The sequence below is a fragment of the Phyllobates terribilis genome, unplaced genomic scaffold, assembly GCF_046119375.1.
Source record: "Phyllobates terribilis strain yellow unplaced genomic scaffold, ASM4611937v1 Scaffold_377__1_contigs__length_1856515, whole genome shotgun sequence".
NCBI lineage: Eukaryota > Metazoa > Chordata > Amphibia > Anura > Dendrobatidae > Phyllobates > Phyllobates terribilis.
The window spans coordinates 630,582-654,029 of record NW_027363137.1 but is presented as its reverse complement, the minus strand read 5'-3'; the positions used below and the strand labels follow the sequence as shown (position 1 = coordinate 654,029).

Below are 23,448 nucleotides of genomic sequence, written 5' to 3'. Positions count from 1 at the left end.
TTCACCCCCTGCTGTTCCCACCCGCCTCAACACCGTTGGAAGGGAGGAGAACCAATTAAGGCGGGGGGTGGGGTGGAACGAGCAGCTGTCTACCCTTAGCAGGAGGGCTCCTGATTACATACCTCTCCTGCTGCTGCTGCTGCTGGCTGTCCAGCAGCAGACTGAAGGTGGCTGCTGCTGTGCACAGGTATATAAAGGCTCAGAGCCTATTATGACACGCGCAGCCAGCGTTCCATTGCCACATTCCATCTACTGCAGGCAGGATACCTGGCTGGCTGAATGTCGCTGAGAAGCTCACAGAGACCGCCATAAGCAACAGTTTAACAGAATGCCACAGACTAATCAACCAAACTTTTTGGGTTGGGTTCTCTTTTATAGTCTGCAGGCATTAAATGAAAGAAGTCAGTGTTCCAGCAGAAGGAGACAACGTTTCAGAAAAGGCATTGTAGCAAACCAAAAAAGAAATTTTAAGCGCAGCAGAGTAACCAGCGCACATACCTGTTAGCTCAGGTGAGTTTAAAAGGCTGCTGTTGATAACAAGGGCATTTGCTAAATAGATGGTGTGTGTGCAACAATACAGTTATATGAAAAAGTTTGGGCACCCCTATTAATCTTAAGCTTAATGTTTTATAAAAATTGGTGTTTTTGCAACAGCTATTTCAGTTTGATATATGTAATAACTGTTGGACACAGTAATGTTTCTGCCTTGAAATGAGGTTTATTGTACTAACAGAAAATGTGCACTCTGCATTCAAACAAAATTTGACAGGTGCATAAGTATGGGCACCTCACCAGAAAAGTGACATTAATATTTAGTAGATCCTCCTTTTGCAAAAATAACAGCCTCTCGTCGCTTCCTGTAGCTTTTAATGAGTTCCTGGATCCTGGATGAAGGTATTTTTGACCATTCCTCTTTAGAAAACAATTCCAGTTCAGTTAAGTTTGATGGTCGCCGAGCATGGACAGCCCTCTTCAAATGATCCCCCAGATGTTCAATGATATTCATGTCTGGGGACTGGGATGGCGATTCCAGAACATTGTAATTGCTCCTCTACATGAATGCCTGAGTAGATTTGGAGCGGTGTTTTGGATCATTGTCTCGCTGAAAGATCCATCCCCTGCGTAACTTCAACTTTATCACTGATTCTTGAACATTATTGTCAAGAATCTGCTGATACTGAGTGGAATCCATGCGTCCCTCAACTTTAACAAGATTCCCGGTGCCGGCATTGGCCACACAGCCCCAAAGCATGATGGAACCTCCACAAAATTTTACTGTGGGTAGCAAGTGTTTTTCTTGGAATGCTGTGTTTTTTTGCCGCCATGCATAACGCCTTTTTGTATGACCAAACAACTCAATCTTGGTTTCATCAGTCCACAGGACCTTCTTCCAAAAAGAAATTGGCTTCTCCAAATGTGCTTTTGCATACCTCAGCCGACTCTGTTTGTGGCATGCTTGCAGAAACGGCTTCTTTCGCATCACTCTCCCATACAGCTTCTCCTTGTGCAAAGTGCGTTGTATAGTTGACCGATGCACAGTGACACCATCTGCAGCAAGTTGATGCTGCAGCTCTCTGGAGGTGGTCTGAGGATTGTCCTTGACTGATCTCACCATTCTTCTTCTCTGCCTTTCTGATGTTTTTCTTGGCCTGCCACTTCTGGCCTTAACAAGAACTTTCTCTGTGTTCTTCCATTTCCTTACTATGTTCCTCACAGTGGAAACTGACAGGTTAAATCTCTGAGACAGCTTTTTGTATCCTTCCCCTGAACAACTATGTTGAATAATCTTTGTTTTCAGATCATTTGACAGTCGTTTTGAGGAGCCCATGATGCCACTCTTCAGAGGAGATTCAAACAGGAGAAAAACTTGCAATTGGCCACTTTAAGTAGCTTTTCTCATGATTGCATACACCTGGCTATGAAGTTCAAAGCTCAATGAGGTTACAAAACCCAAAAAAGTGCTTTAGTAAGTCAATAAAAAGTAGGTAGGAGTATTTAAAACAAGAAAATGATAAGGGTGCCCATACTTATGCACCTGTCAAATTTTGTTTGAATGCAGATTGCACATTTTCTGTTAGTACAATAAACCTCATTTCAAGGCAGAAACATTACTGTTTCCAACAGTTATTACATATATCAAACTGAAATAGCTGTTGCAAAAACACCAATTTTTATAAAACATTAAGCTTAAGATTAATAGGGGTGCCCAAACTTTTTCATATAACTGTATACTGAAAGGTCAATTATATTGTGCAGCTTATCTCACCACCTATAGTTATTTAGGTGAAAGCTCCAAAATGCTTGCCTAATATGTCTGTTTATCCAAAAGGAAGTAAAAAGGGAGAGCTAGAAAGATAGCATTGCATCACATTACATGGCAATGCAATGCACAGTTGCTGAAGTTGAACCAAAATGAGCTTGTAATCTGGCTTCTGCAACTTTGAACATGAAAAATCCAATGAGGAGAAGAAAAGCAAAGCCAAAGAGTCCATCCCAAAATCCGACAAACAAGCAAAATGAACAAAAAACATTGAATTCAATTCTTTCTGATTTTAGAAACTGCATTAAAGAAGGGGTGCACCGGTCCTGGAGATACTGCAATACCAGGTCAATGCGTGGAGTGGACAGAGCAAGCTCTTTTTCCATCTCCCTGTTCTAAAAATCCATTTAATATATGGTCCCCAGATAGGGGACGTATCAGATATTAAACTGATAAGAACAGATACTACACTTGATCTTAGCCAAAAGGCCGAGAAGCGATAACCAGAATTGGTTTCAAACTACGGAGCCACCCAAGGATCCTGAAAAGTCCATTTGTGGAGATGAGCTCCTGGACTCCCGTTAAGAAGACATGTTGTCAACCTCTAGATCCCTTACATGCCTGCACTTTTCGGCTTGCTGCTGCTGCAATCCACGCGTTTTAGATCTGCATAACTCCACCTCTTTAAACACAGCACCTTCACCCCCTGCTGTTCCCACCCGCCTCAACACCGTTGGAAGGGAGGAGAACCAATTAAGGCGGGGGGTGGGGTGGAACGAGCAGCTGTCTACCCTTAGCAGGAGGGCTCCTGATTACATACCTCTCCTGCTGCTGCTGCTGCTGGCTGTCCAGCAGCAGACTGAAGGTGGCTGCTGCTGTGCACAGGTATATAAAGGCTCAGAGCCTATTATGACACGCGCAGCCAGCGTTCCATTGCCACATTCCATCTACTGCAGGCAGGATACCTGGCTGGCTGAATGTCGCTGAGAAGCTCACAGAGACCGCCATAAGCAACAGTTTAACAGAATGCCACAGACTAATCAACCAAACTTTTTGGGTTGGGTTCTCTTTTATAGTCTGCAGGCATTAAATGAAAGAAGTCAGTGTTCCAGCAGAAGGAGACAACGTTTCAGAAAAGGCATTGTAGCAAACCAAAAAAGAAATTTTAAGCGCAGCAGAGTAACCAGTGCACATACCTGTTAGCTCAGGTGAGTTTAAAAGGCTGCTGTTGATAACAAGGGCATTTGCTAAATAGATGGTGTGTGTGCAACAATATACTGAAAGGTCAATTATATTGTGCAGCTTATCTCACCACCTGTAGTTATTTAGGTGAAAGCTCCAAAATGCTTGCCTAATATGTCTGTTTATCCAAAAGGAAGTAAAAAGGGAGAGCTAGAAAGATAGCATTGCATCACATTACATGGCAATGCAATGCACAGTTGCTGAAGTTGAACCAAAATGAGCTTGTAATCTGGCTTCTGCAACTTTGAACATGAAAAATCCAATGAGGAGAAGAAAAGCAAAGCCAAAGAGTCCATCCCAAAATCCGACAAACAAGCAAAATGAACAAAAAACATTGAATTCAATTCTTTCTGATTTTAGAAACTGCATTAAAGAAGGGGTGCACCGGTCCTGGAGATACTGCAATACCAGGTCAATGCGTGGAGTGGACAGAGCAAGCTCTTTTTCCATCTCCCTGTTCTAAAAATCCATTTAATATATGGTCCCCAGATAGGGGACGTATCAGATATTAAACTGATAAGAACAGATACTACACTTGATCTTAGCCAAAAGGCCGAGAAGCGATAACCAGAATTGGTTTCAAACTACGGAGCCACCCAAGGATCCTGAAAAGTCCATTTGTGGAGATGAGCTCCTGGACTCCCGTTAAGAAGACATGTTGTCAACCTCTAGATCCCTTACATGCCTGCACTTTTCGGCTTGCTGCTGCTGCAATCCACGCGTTTTAGATCTGCATAACTCCACCTCTTTAAACACAGCACCTTCACCCCCTGCTGTTCCCACCCGCCTCAACACCGTTGGAAGGGAGGAGAACCAATTAAGGCGGGGGGTGGGGTGGAACGAGCAGCTGTCTACCCTTAGCAGGAGGGCTCCTGATTACATACCTCTCCTGCTGCTGCTGCTGCTGGCTGTCCAGCAGCAGACTGAAGGTGGCTGCTGCTGTGCACAGGTATATAAAGGCTCAGAGCCTATTATGACACGCGCAGCCAGCGTTCCATTGCCACATTCCATCTACTGCAGGCAGGATACCTGGCTGGCTGAATGTCGCTGAGAAGCTCACAGAGACCGCCATAAGCAACAGTTTAACAGAATGCCACAGACTAATCAACCAAACTTTTTGGGTTGGGTTCTCTTTTATAGTCTGCAGGCATTAAATGAAAGAAGTCAGTGTTCCAGCAGAAGGAGACAACGTTTCAGAAAAGGCATTGTAGCAAACCAAAAAAGAAATTTTAAGCGCAGCAGAGTAACCAGCGCACATACCTGTTAGCTCAGGTGAGTTTAAAAGGCTGCTGTTGATAACAAGGGCATTTGCTAAATAGATGGTGTGTGTGCAACAATATACTGAAAGGTCAATTATATTGTGCAGCTTATCTCACCACCTGTAGTTATTTAGGTGAAAGCTCCAAAATGCTTGCCTAATATGTCTGTTTATCCAAAAGGAAGTAAAAAGGGAGAGCTAGAAAGATAGCATTGCATCACATTACATGGCAATGCAATGCACAGTTGCTGAAGTTGAACCAAAATGAGCTTGTAATCTGGCTTCTGCAACTTTGAACATGAAAAATCCAATGAGGAGAAGAAAAGCAAAGCCAAAGAGTCCATCCCAAAATCCGACAAACAAGCAAAATGAACAAAAAACATTGAATTCAATTCTTTCTGATTTTAGAAACTGCATTAAAGAAGGGGTGCACCGGTCCTGGAGATACTGCAATACCAGGTCAATGCGTGGAGTGGACAGAGCAAGCTCTTTTTCCATCTCCCTGTTCTAAAAATCCATTTAATATATGGTCCCCAGATAGGGGACGTATCAGATATTAAACTGATAAGAACAGATACTACACTTGATCTTAGCCAAAAGGCCGAGAAGCGATAACCAGAATTGGTTTCAAACTACGGAGCCACCCAAGGATCCTGAAAAGTCCATTTGTGGAGATGAGCTCCTGGACTCCCGTTAAGAAGACATGTTGTCAACCTCTAGATCCCTTACATGCCTGCACTTTTCGGCTTGCTGCTGCTGCAATCCACGCGTTTTAGATCTGCATAACTCCACCTCTTTAAACACAGCACCTTCACCCCCTGCTGTTCCCACCCGCCTCAACACCGTTGGAAGGGAGGAGAACCAATTAAGGCGGGGGGTGGGGTGGAACGAGCAGCTGTCTACCCTTAGCAGGAGGGCTCCTGATTACATACCTCTCCTGCTGCTGCTGCTGCTGGCTGTCCAGCAGCAGACTGAAGGTGGCTGCTGCTGTGCACAGGTATATAAAGGCTCAGAGCCTATTATGACACGCGCAGCCAGCGTTCCATTGCCACATTCCATCTACTGCAGGCAGGATACCTGGCTGGCTGAATGTCGCTGAGAAGCTCACAGAGACCGCCATAAGCAACAGTTTAACAGAATGCCACAGACTAATCAACCAAACTTTTTGGGTTGGGTTCTCTTTTATAGTCTGCAGGCATTAAATGAAAGAAGTCAGTGTTCCAGCAGAAGGAGACAACGTTTCAGAAAAGGCATTGTAGCAAACCAAAAAAGAAATTTTAAGCGCAGCAGAGTAACCAGCGCACATACCTGTTAGCTCAGGTGAGTTTAAAAGGCTGCTGTTGATAACAAGGGCATTTGCTAAATAGATGGTGTGTGTGCAACAATATACTGAAAGGTCAATTATATTGTGCAGCTTATCTCACCACCTGTAGTTATTTAGGTGAAAGCTCCAAAATGCTTGCCTAATATGTCTGTTTATCCAAAAGGAAGTAAAAAGGGAGAGCTAGAAAGATAGCATTGCATCACATTACATGGCAATGCAATGCACAGTTGCTGAAGTTGAACCAAAATGAGCTTGTAATCTGGCTTCTGCAACTTTGAACATGAAAAATCCAATGAGGAGAAGAAAAGCAAAGCCAAAGAGTCCATCCCAAAATCCGACAAACAAGCAAAATGAACAAAAAACATTGAATTCAATTCTTTCTGATTTTAGAAACTGCATTAAAGAAGGGGTGCACCGGTCCTGGAGATACTGCAATACCAGGTCAATGCGTGGAGTGGACAGAGCAAGCTCTTTTTCCATCTCCCTGTTCTAAAAATCCATTTAATATATGGTCCCCAGATAGGGGACGTATCAGATATTAAACTGATAAGAACAGATACTACACTTGATCTTAGCCAAAAGGCCGAGAAGCGATAACCAGAATTGGTTTCAAACTACGGAGCCACCCAAGGATCCTGAAAAGTCCATTTGTGGAGATGAGCTCCTGGACTCCCGTTAAGAAGACATGTTGTCAACCTCTAGATCCCTTACATGCCTGCACTTTTCGGCTTGCTGCTGCTGCAATCCACGCGTTTTAGATCTGCATAACTCCACCTCTTTAAACACAGCACCTTCACCCCCTGCTGTTCCCACCCGCCTCAACACCGTTGGAAGGGAGGAGAACCAATTAAGGCGGGGGGTGGGGTGGAACGAGCAGCTGTCTACCCTTAGCAGGAGGGCTCCTGATTACATACCTCTCCTGCTGCTGCTGCTGCTGGCTGTCCAGCAGCAGACTGAAGGTGGCTGCTGCTGTGCACAGGTATATAAAGGCTCAGAGCCTATTATGACACGCGCAGCCAGCGTTCCATTGCCACATTCCATCTACTGCAGGCAGGATACCTGGCTGGCTGAATGTCGCTGAGAAGCTCACAGAGACCGCCATAAGCAACAGTTTAACAGAATGCCACAGACTAATCAACCAAACTTTTTGGGTTGGGTTCTCTTTTATAGTCTGCAGGCATTAAATGAAAGAAGTCAGTGTTCCAGCAGAAGGAGACAACGTTTCAGAAAAGGCATTGTAGCAAACCAAAAAAGAAATTTTAAGCGCAGCAGAGTAACCAGCGCACATACCTGTTAGCTCAGGTGAGTTTAAAAGGCTGCTGTTGATAACAAGGGCATTTGCTAAATAGATGGTGTGTGTGCAACAATATACTGAAAGGTCAATTATATTGTGCAGCTTATCTCACCACCTGTAGTTATTTAGGTGAAAGCTCCAAAATGCTTGCCTAATATGTCTGTTTATCCAAAAGGAAGTAAAAAGGGAGAGCTAGAAAGATAGCATTGCATCACATTACATGGCAATGCAATGCACAGTTGCTGAAGTTGAACCAAAATGAGCTTGTAATCTGGCTTCTGCAACTTTGAACATGAAAAATCCAATGAGGAGAAGAAAAGCAAAGCCAAAGAGTCCATCCCAAAATCCGACAAACAAGCAAAATGAACAAAAAACATTGAATTCAATTCTTTCTGATTTTAGAAACTGCATTAAAGAAGGGGTGCACCGGTCCTGGAGATACTGCAATACCAGGTCAATGCGTGGAGTGGACAGAGCAAGCTCTTTTTCCATCTCCCTGTTCTAAAAATCCATTTAATATATGGTCCCCAGATAGGGGACGTATCAGATATTAAACTGATAAGAACAGATTTTTTTTTTTTTTTTTTTTTTTTTCCATATTCCAGTTTATTTTCGTTTTAACTTTAGAATTTCCATTTTTTACAGGGGGGTACATATGGTGCAACAAGAACATCACAAGGTAAGTACATTCCAATCTTTTTGCTTCCAAATTTCATTAGCTTTTTTATCACCAAACAACACCTTATCTCTCCAGAAATATAAAAACATATAACTTAGGCATAACTTAATACATTCTTGTACCGATACTTCCTTATGTTTAAAAATCAAAATATTCCGAGTTTTCCAAAGCGCCATTTTCACACAAGATAAAATTATCCATACAACCTTGAACACTTCATCCTTGACACCCAACCCGTAAAAAATCCTATTAAAATCTAGAAAATTAACACCACTTAGAGCTTTAACTAAATTACTAATCTTTCTCCATACTAATTGCGCATAACAACAGTTCCAAAAAATGTGCATAGCTGTTTCGCCAGCAGCACATTTACGTCTTGGGCATTTTTCAAACCGTACCAATCCTCTTCTATATTGGAAATCTCGAGTTGGCAGACAGTCTTTAATACTACACCATATTAAGTCCTTGTGTTCATTAGTCAAACACTTAAAATTTGCATTAATCCAAATTTTATCTACAACATTATCGGAAAATCGCTCTACCGGACTAGCTATCACCCTGCTTTCTAAGACTTTTAAAATGTTCTTATGATTTCCAAGTATTTTAAGATCCATATTCATTAATTTAAAATCCCTCAGAATTCTTTCTAAAATAATATAATTCCCAGATGGCATAAACTTATATGGCCGATCCAAATGCATTTGTAACCATTTGTATTTCCTAATAAAAAAACCCAAATTGTATGTTAAAAAGGTTTTCAGCCTAGAAACTGGTCCTAATAAAGTGCATATGCAATTAGCTAAATACTTGGCATAAATGAAGGTTCTGATGTCTGGGAAGCCTTTCCCTCCTTTCCCTTTAATTTTGTACAACTCTTCCCTTTTTACCCTTTCCATTTTTGACTTCCATAGGAAATTAAAACATAACTTAATTATCTTTTTCATTACATTAATAGGAGGTATAAAAACAGTTGAAATGTATAAAATTATCGGAAGTAAGACCTGCTTTATTATCAAGATTTTGCCTTCCATTGTTAAACTTCTCAAGTTCCAAAAATCAATCTTTTTCCTTACCCTTTCAAGCAGGGACTCCCAATTCCTCACATTCCCACATGTCTCTGTAAAAAATACCCCTAAAACTTTAATTTCCATTACTCTCATCAGCATGCAATCCGAATTTAAAAGAAATTTACCCATAGTTAAAACACCTGATTTTTCTAAATTTATTTTAAAACCAGATGCTCCACCAAACCACACAACTGTCCTTAAAACTCTATGAAGACTCTTAATGTCCCGCACTAAAACTGACACATCATCCATATAAGCTAAAACCTTCACTTGGTCATTCCTACTGCCAGGAATAAAAAAGCCATTAATAACTTTATCTTTCCTAAAAGTAGTTAAAAGGGGTTCTATTGCACAAATGAAAAGTATAGGCGACAGGGGGCACCCCTGCTTAACCCCACAATTAATATTAATATTTTCCGATAAAAAACCATTAATAGAAATCTTACTAAAACATAACTTATACAGACATTTAATACGTTCAATAAAAACACCAGGACATCCTATTTTTTTTAAAACGGCAAATAAAAACTCATGAGCAACCCTATCATATGCCTCCTCAAAATCAAGGGAAACAAGGGCCAAGTCCTGCTTCCTATCAGCCACATCCCATATTATATCTCTCAGTAAGATTAGCGTGTCGGTAATCTTACGATTCGGGACTGCACAAGACTGATCCACCTCAATAACCGACCCTATCACACTCTTTAATCTATTGGCCAATAGTTTTGCATATACTTTATAGTCTGTATTTAGCAGCGTAATAGGCCTCCAATTTTTAATCAGTTCTTTTCCTCCTTTTTTATATAATAAAACAATAAGGCCTTCTGCCCATGACTTGGGAATATTAAAAGAGGACTCCACTTCTGAAAACAACTCATAAAAATCTTCCCCTATAATATCCCACACAACCCTGTAAAACTCCACAGGGAGGCCATCCACACCTGGTGTCTTCTGATTTTGTAAAGTGCAAATAGTATTAAATATCTCCTCCTTAGTAAACTCCCTAGATAAAAGTAATTTTTCTTCCTCACTAAGAGCTTTATCCAGAACCTCTAAAAAATGGTTTTTCAATGATTCATCAATCTTTTTTCGAGAAAACAGATCATCATAAAACATTTTGGCCTGCAATGCTTTCCCTTCTGGGCTCACCTCACCCTCTAAGACCTCAATAAAATCCTTTTTTCCACATATTTTTTTAAAGAAAAACTTAGTGCATTTCTCATCCTCATCCAGGACCTTTACCCTAGAGTTGAAGATGATTTCTTTTCCCTTCTCTTTTAGTGCATTCTGAATTTTCTCCTTTACCTCACTAATACTGCTGTCCATATTAACTCCATTGTTTTGAAAATAATAATAACACTGCAAATTAGCATTTAACGCATCATAAAACTGCCTTTTCTCATACGCTTTCCTCTTTCCCAATTTAACAAAGAAGGTTCTGATCTTACCCTTCATAAAATCCCACCAGTCTAAAATACACTTAAAACCCTTTTTGTTAAGTTTTAATTCATTATAAAAAACCTTAAAGTCTTCTTTAAAATTCTCCCCCTGTAATAAAGAAACATTCAGTTTCCAATGCGAAGGTTTTTTCTTACCGCAAGGGTCTATTGCTAAAGTGCATCCCAATAACTTATGATCCGAAAAAGGATTAATACTTGTCTTAAAAGAGGAACATTTAAAAGAATCAGACATAAAAAAGTGATCAATCCTAGACGTAAAACCTCTGTTTGACCACGTAACTTCAAATTCTTTTTTACTACCATCCATAGCCCATGCATCCTTTAAACTGAAGGCAGAAATTATGTTCTTAAGGCAGGTTACCGACCCATCCCGTACATTATTTAACTGGCAGTTAAAATCCCCACCAATTAAAATCGGATCCGCACCTGATAAAAAAAGCTGTAAAATCTCGAATAAATGTAATCTTTGATTTTTCTCAGTATGAGCATAAATATTAAAACAACGCACCCTTTTACCCTCCCTCATTACTTCTACACATAGAATACGACCAGGGTAAATTTCCTCATACTTCACCACCTCCCACTCACTAGAGCACAAAAAACCCACCCCATCACTTTTCAATTCATTCCCACCAGAAAAAACCATGTTACCCTTCCATATTCCACGTAAATATTCATAGCTCATTTTCCTTTCTAAATTACATTCTTGTAAAAAAATAAAATCGCATTTCTCATTATTCAAAAAATCATATAATGCAGTGCGTTTGTATAAATTGTTCAACCCCTGAACATTCAGGGATACAACAGTAATCATCTTCTAGTAATAGGCCCAGGGCTAATCCCTCCGCCCTCATCTACCAAAGGTGATTTCACATCCACAATTAAGGATTCTTGATCAGAAGAACTTGAGGGAGATACATCCCCAAACAAAGAAGACGCGTCACCACGAGATTTTTTCCCACCCAAGTCCTCCATGATCTCCTGTTGCTCTTCTTCCCATGTACTCCTTTTCAAAGATTTTGAACTTAAGTCCATATTTTCCTGGGCACAAGGAATCCCTGACGACATCTCTGATAATACCGCCAGAGCAGCAACTGTATCCACAATACCTTGTTGCCCCTCCTTTTCCTCTTCCAATGTTCCTTCCTCTCTTCCATCTTCTTTCCTCTCTCCTTCTTTCTTTTTATCTTCTTTCTTCTTGTCTTCCTTCTTCTTGTCTTCCTTCTTCTTTTCTTCCTTCTTCTTTACTTCCTTCTTCTTTTCTTCCTTCTTCCTTTCTTCTTTCTTCTTTTCTTCAGCTTTCTTCCTCTCTTCTCTTTTTTCTCTATTACTTAGAGGTGCCAGAACCTCTACTTCCTGCGCCACATTAGAAGAACTTTCTGATCCTCCATCCTCCATCTGCCCACCATCCCCTTGTTTATCTTCAGCATCAGCCTCAGATGTTTGCCTGGCTTGCATTGGGCACTCTCTCGCCTGATGAACCGGGCCAGAACATACTTCACAAGGGGCGCAATTTTCATCCATATGGCCATATTTCCGACATCGTTTACAATATGGTGGCATATTAGAAAAAAACAATAAGCCTCTATCTCTATTTATGAACACGACTGGTGGGGGTCTTAAGACACCCCCCTCCACTGACGGGTCCTTTTTAAAAACGACCTGATACAGTCTCTTGCCGTTCCAGGCCCCAAAACCAGTCGTACAACGTTTTTTCATAATTAATACGGAGCAAAACCTTCTTAAGTATGAAGTCACTTGCTCATCAGATATGAAAGGGTTATACATATGTATTGTTAGCATCCTTTGATCAAATTGAAAGCGAGGCGTGGCTGAAATTCCTTCCAATACCTCACTATGCTCACAGGCTGCAGCATATCTAAAACTGGAAAAAACCCTCTCACATACACCAGCACCTCTCAAAGTCACATCGTGTACTCCTCTGTTAGAAAATGACTGAACACAAAAGTACTCATCCTTGCTGATATGCAAGATAGGAGTAAAGACTTTCCTGTACAAAAAGTCCAAGTTTTTAACTTGCCTAAATTCCACACTCACCACAAACCGGATGGTGTCCTTCATGTAGGCATCGTCCTGATCCAAATTCATCTCCATTTCCACACAGAGAAAATTCAAAAGAAAGCCCGATGACGTCCAAAAATAACAGCACCAGACTCGATCCCTTCTGTTCAGCAGCGTCCAGAACTCCAGTCCTGAAGAAATCCTCCTCCACGATCCAGAATTCCTTCCACGCCGAAAGGTACGAGAAACACCTTCCTTCCTTCCCAATAGCAGCAGTTCCAATCGGAAAAGGCCGAGAAAGAATTCCAGTGATCACGAACCTGCCTCCTGACACCAATCACAAGGATCGTGCCAAAAGGCCGAGAAGCGATAACCAGAATTGGTTTCAAACTACGGAGCCACCCAAGGATCCTGAAAAGTCCATTTGTGGAGATGAGCTCCTGGACTCCCGTTAAGAAGACATGTTGTCAACCTCTAGATCCCTTACATGCCTGCACTTTTCGGCTTGCTGCTGCTGCAATCCACGCGTTTTAGATCTGCATAACTCCACCTCTTTAAACACAGCACCTTCACCCCCTGCTGTTCCCACCCGCCTCAACACCGTTGGAAGGGAGGAGAACCAATTAAGGCGGGGGGTGGGGTGGAACGAGCAGCTGTCTACCCTTAGCAGGAGGGCTCCTGATTACATACCTCTCCTGCTGCTGCTGCTGCTGGCTGTCCAGCAGCAGACTGAAGGTGGCTGCTGCTGTGCACAGGTATATAAAGGCTCAGAGCCTATTATGACACGCGCAGCCAGCGTTCCATTGCCACATTCCATCTACTGCAGGCAGGATACCTGGCTGGCTGAATGTCGCTGAGAAGCTCACAGAGACCGCCATAAGCAACAGTTTAACAGAATGCCACAGACTAATCAACCAAACTTTTTGGGTTGGGTTCTCTTTTATAGTCTGCAGGCATTAAATGAAAGAAGTCAGTGTTCCAGCAGAAGGAGACAACGTTTCAGAAAAGGCATTGTAGCAAACCAAAAAAGAAATTTTAAGCGCAGCAGAGTAACCAGCGCACATACCTGTTAGCTCAGGTGAGTTTAAAAGGCTGCTGTTGATAACAAGGGCATTTGCTAAATAGATGGTGTGTGTGCAACAATATACTGAAAGGTCAATTATATTGTGCAGCTTATCTCACCACCTGTAGTTATTTAGGTGAAAGCTCCAAAATGCTTGCCTAATATGTCTGTTTATCCAAAAGGAAGTAAAAAGGGAGAGCTAGAAAGATAGCATTGCATCACATTACATGGCAATGCAATGCACAGTTGCTGAAGTTGAACCAAAATGAGCTTGTAATCTGGCTTCTGCAACTTTGAACATGAAAAATCCAATGAGGAGAAGAAAAGCAAAGCCAAAGAGTCCATCCCAAAATCCGACAAACAAGCAAAATGAACAAAAAACATTGAATTCAATTCTTTCTGATTTTAGAAACTGCATTAAAGAAGGGGTGCACCGGTCCTGGAGATACTGCAATACCAGGTCAATGCGTGGAGTGGACAGAGCAAGCTCTTTTTCCATCTCCCTGTTCTAAAAATCCATTTAATATATGGTCCCCAGATAGGGGACGTATCAGATATTAAACTGATAAGAACAGATACTACACTTGATCTTAGCCAAAAGGCCGAGAAGCGATAACCAGAATTGGTTTCAAACTACGGAGCCACCCAAGGATCCTGAAAAGTCCATTTGTGGAGATGAGCTCCTGGACTCCCGTTAAGAAGACATGTTGTCAACCTCTAGATCCCTTACATGCCTGCACTTTTCGGCTTGCTGCTGCTGCAATCCACGCGTTTTAGATCTGCATAACTCCACCTCTTTAAACACAGCACCTTCACCCCCTGCTGTTCCCACCCGCCTCAACACCGTTGGAAGGGAGGAGAACCAATTAAGGCGGGGGGTGGGGTGGAACGAGCAGCTGTCTACCCTTAGCAGGAGGGCTCCTGATTACATACCTCTCCTGCTGCTGCTGCTGGCTGTCCAGCAGCAGACTGAAGGTGGCTGCTGCTGTGCACAGGTATATAAAGGCTCAGAGCCTATTATGACACGCGCAGCCAGCGTTCCATTGCCACATTCCATCTACTGCAGGCAGGATACCTGGCTGGCTGAATGTCGCTGAGAAGCTCACAGAGACCGCCATAAGCAACAGTTTAACAGAATGCCACAGACTAATCAACCAAACTTTTTGGGTTGGGTTCTCTTTTATAGTCTGCAGGCATTAAATGAAAGAAGTCAGTGTTCCAGCAGAAGGAGACAACGTTTCAGAAAAGGCATTGTAGCAAACCAAAAAAGAAATTTTAAGCGCAGCAGAGTAACCAGCGCACATACCTGTTAGCTCAGGTGAGTTTAAAAGGCTGCTGTTGATAACAAGGGCATTTGCTAAATAGATGGTGTGTGTGCAACAATATACTGAAAGGTCAATTATATTGTGCAGCTTATCTCACCACCTGTAGTTATTTAGGTGAAAGCTCCAAAATGCTTGCCTAATATGTCTGTTTATCCAAAAGGAAGTAAAAAGGGAGAGCTAGAAAGATAGCATTGCATCACATTACATGGCAATGCAATGCACAGTTGCTGAAGTTGAACCAAAATGAGCTTGTAATCTGGCTTCTGCAACTTTGAACATGAAAAATCCAATGAGGAGAAGAAAAGCAAAGCCAAAGAGTCCATCCCAAAATCCGACAAACAAGCAAAATGAACAAAAAACATTGAATTCAATTCTTTCTGATTTTAGAAACTGCATTAAAGAAGGGGTGCACCGGTCCTGGAGATACTGCAATACCAGGTCAATGCGTGGAGTGGACAGAGCAAGCTCTTTTTCCATCTCCCTGTTCTAAAAATCCATTTAATATATGGTCCCCAGATAGGGGACGTATCAGATATTAAACTGATAAGAACAGATACTACACTTGATCTTAGCCAAAAGGCCGAGAAGCGATAACCAGAATTGGTTTCAAACTACGGAGCCACCCAAGGATCCTGAAAAGTCCATTTGTGGAGATGAGCTCCTGGACTCCCGTTAAGAAGACATGTTGTCAACCTCTAGATCCCTTACATGCCTGCACTTTTCGGCTTGCTGCTGCTGCAATCCACGCGTTTTAGATCTGCATAACTCCACCTCTTTAAACACAGCACCTTCACCCCCTGCTGTTCCCACCCGCCTCAACACCGTTGGAAGGGAGGAGAACCAATTAAGGCGGGGGGTGGGGTGGAACGAGCAGCTGTCTACCCTTAGCAGGAGGGCTCCTGATTACATACCTCTCCTGCTGCTGCTGCTGCTGGCTGTCCAGCAGCAGACTGAAGGTGGCTGCTGCTGTGCACAGGTATATAAAGGCTCAGAGCCTATTATGACACGCGCAGCCAGCGTTCCATTGCCACATTCCATCTACTGCAGGCAGGATACCTGGCTGGCTGAATGTCGCTTTGAAGCTCACAGAGACCGCCATAAGCAACAGTTTAACAGAATGCCACAGACTAATCAACGAAACTTTTTGGGTTGGGTTCTCTTTTATAGTCTGCAGGCATTAAATGAAAGAAGTCAGTGTTCCAGCAGAAGGAGACAACGTTTCAGAAAAGGCATTGTAGCAAACCAAAAAAGAAATTTTAAGCGCAGCAGAGTAACCAGCGCACATACCTGTTAGCTCAGGTGAGTTTAAAAGGCTGCTGTTGATAACAAGGGCATTTGCTAAATAGATGGTGTGTGTGCAACAATATACTGAAAGGTCAATTATATTGTGCAGCTTATCTCACCACCTGTAGTTATTTAGGTGAAAGCTCCAAAATGCTTGCCTAATATGTCTGTTTATCCAAAAGGAAGTAAAAAGGGAGAGCTTGAAAGATAGCATTGCATCACATTACATGGCAATGCAATGCACAGTTGCTGAAGTTGAACCAAAATGAGCTTGTAATCTGGCTTCTGCAACTTTGAACATGAAAAATCCAATGAGGAGAAGAAAAGCAAAGCCAAAGAGTCCATCCCAAAATCCGACAAACAAGCAAAATGAACAAAAAACATTGAATTCAATTCTTTCTGATTTTAGAAACTGCATTAAAGAAGGGGTGCACCGGTCCTGGAGATACTGCAATACCAGGTCAATGCGTGGAGTGGACAGAGCAAGCTCTTTTTCCATCTCCCTGTTCTAAAAATCCATTTAATATATGGTCCCCAGATAGGGGACGTATCAGATATTAAACTGATAAGAACAGATACTACACTTGATCTTAGCCAAAAGGCCGAGAAGCGATAACCAGAATTGGTTTCAAACTACGGAGCCACCCAAGGATCCTGAAAAGTCCATTTGTGGAGATGAGCTCCTGGACTCCCGTTAAGAAGACATGTTGTCAACCTCTAGATCCCTTACATGCCTCCACTTTTCGGCTTGCTGCTGCTGCAATCCACGCGTTTTAGATCTGCATAACTCCACCTCTTTAAACACAGCACCTTCACCCCCTGCTGTTCCCACCCGCCTCAACACCGTTGGAAGGGAGGAGAACCAATTAAGGCGGGGGGTGGGGTGGAACGAGCAGCTGTCTACCCTAAGCAGGAGGGCTCCTGATTACATACCTCTCCTGCTGCTGCTGCTGCTGGCTGTCCAGCAGCAGACTGAAGGTGGCTGCTGCTGTGCACAGGTATATAAAGGCTCAGAGCCTATTATGACACGCGCAGCCAGCGTTCCATTGCCACATTCCATCTACTGCAGGCAGGATACCTGGCTGGCTGAATGTCGCTGAGAAGCTCACAGAGACCGCCATAAGCAACAGTTTAACAGAATGCCACAGACTAATCAACCAAACTTTTTGGGTTGGGTTCTCTTTTATAGTCTGCAGGCATTAAATGAAAGAAGTCAGTGTTCCAGCAGAAGGAGACAACGTTTCAGAAAAGGCATTGTAGCAAACCAAAAAAGAAATTTTAAGCGCAGCAGAGTAACCAGCGCACATACCTGTTAGCTCAGGTGAGTTTAAAAGGCTGCTGTTGATAACAAGGGCATTTGCTAAATAGATGGTGTGTGTGCAACAATATACTGAAAGGTCAATTATATTGTGCAGCTTATCTCACCACCTGTAGTTATTTAGGTGAAAGCTCCAAAATGCTTGCCTAATATGTCTGTTTATCCAAAAGGAAGTAAAAAGGGAGAGCTAGAAAGATAGCATTGCATCACATTACATGGCAATGCAATGCACAGTTGCTGAAGTTGAACCAAAATGAGCTTGTGATCTGGCTTCTGCAACTTTGAACATGAAAAATCCAATGAGGAGAAGAAAAGCAAAGCCAAAGAGTCCATCCCAAAATCCGACAAACAAGCAAAATGAACAAAAAACATTGAATTCAATTCTTTCTGATTTTAGAAACTGCATTAAAGAAGGGGTGCACCGGTCCTGGAGATACTGCAATACCAGGTCAATGCGTGGAGTGGACAGAGCAAGCTCTTTTTCCATCTCCCTGTTCTAAAAATCCATTTAATATATGGTCCCCAGATAGGGGACGTATCAGATATTAAACTGATAAGAACAGATACTACACTTGATCTTAGCCAAAAGGCCGAGAAGCGATAACCAGAATTGGTTTCAAACTACGGAGCCACCCAAGGATCCTGAAAAGTCCATTTGTGGAGATGAGCTCCTGGACTCCCGTTAAGAAGACATGTTGTCAACCTCTAGATCCCTTACATGCCTGCACTTTTCGGCTTGCTGCTGCTGCAATCCACGCGTTTTAGATCTGCATAACTCCACCTCTTTAAACACAGCACCTTCACCCCCTGCTGTTCCCACCCGCCTCAACACCGTTGGAAGGGAGGAGAACCAATTAAGGCGGGGGGTGGGGTGGAACGAGCAGCTGTCTACCCTTAGCAGGAGGGCTCCTGATTACATACCTCTCCTGCTGCTGCTGCTGCTGGCTGTCCAGCAGCAGACTGAAGGTGGCTGCTGCTGTGCACAGGTATATAAAGGCTCAGAGCCTATTATGACACGCGCAGCCAGCGTTCCATTGCCACATTCCATCTACTGCAGGCAGGATACCTGGCTGGCTGAATGTCGCTGAGAAGCTCACAGAGACCGCCATAAGCAACAGTTTAACAGAATGCCACAGACTAATCAACCAAACTTTTTGGGTTGGGTTCTCTTTTATAGTCTGCAGGCATTAAATGAAAGAAGTCAGTGTTCCAGCAGAAGGAGACAACGTTTCAGAAAAGGCATTGTAGCAAACCAAAAAAGAAATTTTAAGCGCAGCAGAGTAACCAGCGCACATACCTGTTAGCTCAGGTGAGTTTAAAAGGCTGCTGTTGATAACAAGGGCATTTGCTAAATAGATGGTGTGTGTGCAACAATATACTGAAAGGTCAATTATATTGTGCAGCTTATCTCACCACCTGTAGTTATTTAGGTGAAAGCTCCAAAATGCTTGCCTAATATGTCTGTTTATCCAAAAGGAAGTAAAAAGGGAGAGCTAGAAAGATAGCATTGCATCACATTACATGGCAATGCAATGCACAGTTGCTGAAGTTGAACCAAAATGAGCTTGTAATCTGGCTTCTGCAACTTTGAACATGAAAAATCCAATGAGGAGAAGAAAAGCAAAGCCAAAGAGTCCATCCCAAAATCCGACAAACAAGCAAAATGAACAAAAAACATTGAATTCAATTCTTTCTGATTTTAGAAACTGCATTAAAGAAGGGGTGCACCGGTCCTGGAGATACTGCAATACCAGGTCAATGCGTGGAGTGGACAGAGCAAGCTCTTTTTCCATCTCCCTGTTCTAAAAATCCATTTAATATATGGTCCCCAGATAGGGGACGTATCAGATATTAAACTGATAAGAACAGATACTACACTTGATCTTAGCCAAAAGGCCGAGAAGCGATAACCAGAATTGGTTTCAAACTACGGAGCCACCCAAGGATCCTGAAAAGTCCATTTGTGGAGATGAGCTCCTGGACTCCCGTTAAGAAGACATGTTGTCAACCTCTAGATCCCTTACATGCCTGCACTTTTCGGCTTGCTGCTGCTGCAATCCACGCGTTTTAGATCTGCATAACTCCACCTCTTTAAACACAGCACCTTCACCCCCTGCTGTTCCCACCCGCCTCAACACCGTTGGAAGGGAGGAGAACCAATTAAGGCGGGGGGTGGGGTGGAACGAGCAGCTGTCTACCCTTAGCAGGAGGGCTCCTGATTACATACCTCTCCTGCTGCTGCTGCTGCTGGCTGTCCAGCAGCAGACTGAAGGTGGCTGCTGCTGTGCACAGGTATATAAAGGCTCAGAGCCTATTATGACACGCGCAGCCAGCGTTCCATTGCCACATTCCATCTACTGCAGGCAGGATACCTGGCTGGCTGAATGTCGCTGAGAAGCTCACAGAGACCGCCATAAGCAACAGTTTAACAGAATGCCACAGACTAATCAACCAAACTTTTTGGGTTGGGTTCTCTTTTATAGTCTGCAGGCATTAAATGAAAGAAGTCAGTGTTCCAGCAGAAGGAGACAACGTTTCAGAAAAGGCATTGTAGCAAACCAAAAAAGAAATTTTAAGCGCAGCAGAGTAACCAGCGCACATACCTGTTAGCTCAGGTGAGTTTAAAAGGCTGCTGTTGATAACAAGGGCATTTGCTAAATAGATGGTGTGTGTGCAACAATATACTGAAAGGTCAATTATATTGTGCAGCTTATCTCACCACCTGTAGTTATTTAGGTGAAAGCTCCAAAATGCTTGCCTAATATGTCTGTTTATCCAAAAGGAAGTAAAAAGGGAGAGCTAGAAAGATAGCATTGCATCACATTACATGGCAATGCAATGCACAGTTGCTGAAGTTGAACCAAAATGAGCTTGTAATCTGGCTTCTGCAACTTTGAACATGAAAAATCCAATGAGGAGAAGAAAAGCAAAGCCAAAGAGTCCATCCCAAAATCCGACAAACAAGCAAAATGAACAAAAAACATTGAATTCAATTCTTTCTGATTTTAGAAACTGCATTAAAGAAGGGGTGCACCGGTCCTGGAGATACTGCAATACCAGGTCAATGCGTGGAGTGGACAGAGCAAGCTCTTTTTCCATCTCCCTGTTCTAAAAATCCATTTAATATATGGTCCCCAGATAGGGGACGTATCAGATATTAAACTGATAAGAACAGATACTACACTTGATCTTAGCCAAAAGGCCGAGAAGCGATAACCAGAATTGGTTTCAAACTACGGAGCCACCCAAGGATCCTGAAAAGTCCATTTGTGGAGATGAGCTCCTGGACTCCCGTTAAGAAGACATGTTGTCAACCTCTAGATCCCTTACATGCCTGCACTTTTCGGCTTGCTGCTGCTGCAATCCACGCGTTTTAGATCTGCATAACTCCACCTCTTTAAACACAGCACCTTCACCCCCTGCTGTTCCCACCCGCCTCAACACCGTTGGAAGGGAGGAGAACCAATTAAGGCGGGGGGTGGGGTGGAACGAGCAGCTGTCTACCCTTAGCAGGAGGGCTCCTGATTACATACCTCTCCTGCTGCTGCTGCTGCTGGCTGTCCAGCAGCAGACTGAAGGTGGCTGCTGCTGTGCACAGGTATATAAAGGCTCAGAGCCTATTATGACACGCGCAGCCAGCGTTCCATTGCCACATTCCATCTACTGCAGGCAGGATACCTGGCTGGCTGAATGTCGCTGAGAAGCTCACAGAGACCGCCATAAGCAACAGTTTAACAGAATGCCACAGACTAATCAACCAAACTTTTTGGGTTGGGTTCTCTTTTATAGTCTGCAGGCATTAAATGAAAGAAGTCAGTGTTCCAGCAGAAGGAGACAACGTTTCAGAAAAGGCATTGTAGCAAACCAAAAAAGAAATTTTAAGCGCAGCAGAGTAACCAGCGCACATACCTGTTAGCTCAGGTGAGTTTAAAAGGCTGCTGTTGATAACAAGGGCATTTGCTAAATAGATGGTGTGTGTGCAACAATATACTGAAAGGTCAATTATATTGTGCAGCTTATCTCACCACCTGTAGTTATTTAGGTGAAAGCTCCAAAATGCTTGCCTAATATGTCTGTTTATCCAAAAGGAAGTAAAAAGGGAGAGCTAGAAAGATAGCATTGCATCACATTACATGGCAATGCAATGCACAGTTGCTGAAGTTGAACCAAAATGAGCTTGTAATCTGGCTTCTGCAACTTTGAACATGAAAAATCCAATGAGGAGAAGAAAAGCAAAGCCAAAGAGTCCATCCCAAAATCCGAGAAACAAGCAAAATGAACAAAAAACATTGAATTCAATTCTTTCTGATTTTAGAAACTGCATTAAAGAAGGGGTGCACCGGTCCTGGAGATACTGCAATACCAGGTCAATGCGTGGAGTGGACAGAGCAAGCTCTTTTTCCATCTCCCTGTTCTAAAAATCCATTTAATATATGGTCCCCAGATAGGGGACGTATCAGATATTAAACTGATAAGAACAGATTTTTTTTTTTTTTTTTTTTTGAAAGCCCGAATTCGTGTACAAAACCCGAGTGCGCTTAAAAAAGTGACAAGTGCCACAAAAAAAGTGCACTAGGATGCTGGTCTTCTTGAAACCCTCTCCAAAAGGAGAAGGGTCCCCCAAACCATTCCCCGTCCCTCCGAGCCAAAAGGCCACAGCGAGGAACAGGGACAAAAAGCCACCTCCAGCCGAAGCCAGAGGCGACCCAATCTTACCCCCAGCACCTGCCCGAGTTCTCACCCGAGCAAGGCACTGGGAGCCAAAGACTGTGCTCCCCTCCCGGAAGAGGGGAGCCAACAACGCTCTCCTCCCGAAAGAGGAGAGCCAGGGGGGTTCAGGGGGGAGCGGAACCTGATGGCCACACACTCCCCCCCTAGACCTGCCAAGAGAGGAACCCGTAAGGGAACCGCATCCCGACAAAATCCTAGTAGGACGTGACACACGTGAATAAATGGACACACAGTGACAAAGAAATTAAATAAATAGTGAAGGTTTCACAGTATAATACTGCCCGGACCTTCGACCGGGAATTGAAAAATTCCCCATCCTAAGGCCAGAAGGCCCGGAATAAGGGTGTGTGCGAAGAAAGAAAATTTGAAGTGCTTGTGCAAATGTGCCATAAACTCAAGTGGGGTTCCCAATCCCAGTGAGTTAAGGCACCCCAGGGTCACCACTCCTGGGGCACTTCACACTTCGGGCTTTCGATCTTCCCCGGCCCAATGGCGTCGATCCTGGGGGGCCATGCTTTCCACCAGATGACTATATTAGCCACCTGGCGTACTAACAAGCGCCTAAACCCCAGTGTGCATAATGTATCAATCTACTAGGGCGGCCAACATCCAAAACCGCCTTTTCGAAAGATACTACACTTGATCTTAGCCAAAAGGCCGAGAAGCGATAACCAGAATTGGTTTCAAACTACGGAGCCACCCAAGGATCCTGAAAAGTCCATTTGTGGAGATGAGCTCCTGGACTCCCGTTAAGAAGACATGTTGTCAACCTCTAGATCCCTTACATGCCTGCACTTTTCGGCTTGCTGCTGCTGCAATCCACGCGTTTTAGATCTGCATAACTCCACCTCTTTAAACACAGCACCTTCACCCCCTGCTGTTCCCACCCGCCTCAACACCGTTGGAAGGGAGGAGAACCAATTAAGGCGGGGGGTGGGGTGGAACGAGCAGCTGTCTACCCTTAGCAGGAGGGCTCCTGATTACATACCTCTCCTGCTGCTGCTGCTGCTGGCTGTCCAGCAGCAGACTGAAGGTGGCTGCTGCTGTGCACAGGTATATAAAGGCTCAGAGCCTATTATGACACGCGCAGCCAGCGTTCCATTGCCACATTCCATCTACTG

General features: G+C 43.3%; 12 non-coding genes and 1 pseudogene across 12 annotated transcripts; all 13 read right to left on the bottom strand.

Moving 5' to 3' along the window:
- Nucleotides 1–2,570: 2,570 nt before the first annotated feature.
- On the bottom strand, nucleotides 2,571–2,761 carry LOC141223672 (U2 spliceosomal RNA). The gene has a single exon (XR_012291236.1). It is a non-coding gene; the product is annotated as a U2 spliceosomal RNA (small nuclear RNA).
- A 1,115-nt stretch (nucleotides 2,762–3,876) lies between these two features.
- Nucleotides 3,877–4,067, bottom strand: LOC141223671 (U2 spliceosomal RNA). The gene has a single exon (XR_012291235.1). It is a non-coding gene; the product is annotated as a U2 spliceosomal RNA (small nuclear RNA).
- Nucleotides 4,068–5,182: 1,115 nt separating this feature from the next.
- Nucleotides 5,183–5,373, bottom strand: LOC141223670 (U2 spliceosomal RNA). The gene has a single exon (XR_012291234.1). It is a non-coding gene; the product is annotated as a U2 spliceosomal RNA (small nuclear RNA).
- A 1,115-nt stretch (nucleotides 5,374–6,488) lies between these two features.
- Nucleotides 6,489–6,679, bottom strand: LOC141223669 (U2 spliceosomal RNA). The gene has a single exon (XR_012291233.1). It is a non-coding gene; the product is annotated as a U2 spliceosomal RNA (small nuclear RNA).
- A 1,115-nt stretch (nucleotides 6,680–7,794) lies between these two features.
- LOC141223787 (U2 spliceosomal RNA) lies at nucleotides 7,795–7,978 on the bottom strand. Its single transcript, XR_012291338.1, has one exon. It is a non-coding gene; the product is annotated as a U2 spliceosomal RNA (small nuclear RNA).
- A 6,114-nt stretch (nucleotides 7,979–14,092) lies between these two features.
- LOC141223667 (U2 spliceosomal RNA) lies at nucleotides 14,093–14,283 on the bottom strand. The gene has a single exon (XR_012291231.1). It is a non-coding gene; the product is annotated as a U2 spliceosomal RNA (small nuclear RNA).
- Nucleotides 14,284–15,395: 1,112 nt separating this feature from the next.
- On the bottom strand, nucleotides 15,396–15,586 carry LOC141223666 (U2 spliceosomal RNA). Its single transcript, XR_012291230.1, has one exon. It is a non-coding gene; the product is annotated as a U2 spliceosomal RNA (small nuclear RNA).
- Nucleotides 15,587–16,701: 1,115 nt separating this feature from the next.
- On the bottom strand, nucleotides 16,702–16,892 carry LOC141223665 (U2 spliceosomal RNA). Its single transcript, XR_012291229.1, has one exon. It is a non-coding gene; the product is annotated as a U2 spliceosomal RNA (small nuclear RNA).
- A 1,115-nt stretch (nucleotides 16,893–18,007) lies between these two features.
- LOC141223663 (U2 spliceosomal RNA) lies at nucleotides 18,008–18,198 on the bottom strand. The gene has a single exon (XR_012291228.1). It is a non-coding gene; the product is annotated as a U2 spliceosomal RNA (small nuclear RNA).
- Nucleotides 18,199–19,313: 1,115 nt separating this feature from the next.
- Nucleotides 19,314–19,504, bottom strand: LOC141223662 (U2 spliceosomal RNA). The gene has a single exon (XR_012291227.1). It is a non-coding gene; the product is annotated as a U2 spliceosomal RNA (small nuclear RNA).
- Nucleotides 19,505–20,619: 1,115 nt separating this feature from the next.
- LOC141223661 (U2 spliceosomal RNA) lies at nucleotides 20,620–20,810 on the bottom strand. Its single transcript, XR_012291226.1, has one exon. It is a non-coding gene; the product is annotated as a U2 spliceosomal RNA (small nuclear RNA).
- Nucleotides 20,811–21,925: 1,115 nt separating this feature from the next.
- Nucleotides 21,926–22,110, bottom strand: LOC141223775 (U2 spliceosomal RNA). The gene has a single exon (XR_012291328.1). It is a non-coding gene; the product is annotated as a U2 spliceosomal RNA (small nuclear RNA).
- A 794-nt stretch (nucleotides 22,111–22,904) lies between these two features.
- LOC141223817 (U2 spliceosomal RNA) lies at nucleotides 22,905–22,996 on the bottom strand (annotated as a pseudogene).
- Between the last annotated feature and the right edge of the window lie 452 nt (nucleotides 22,997–23,448).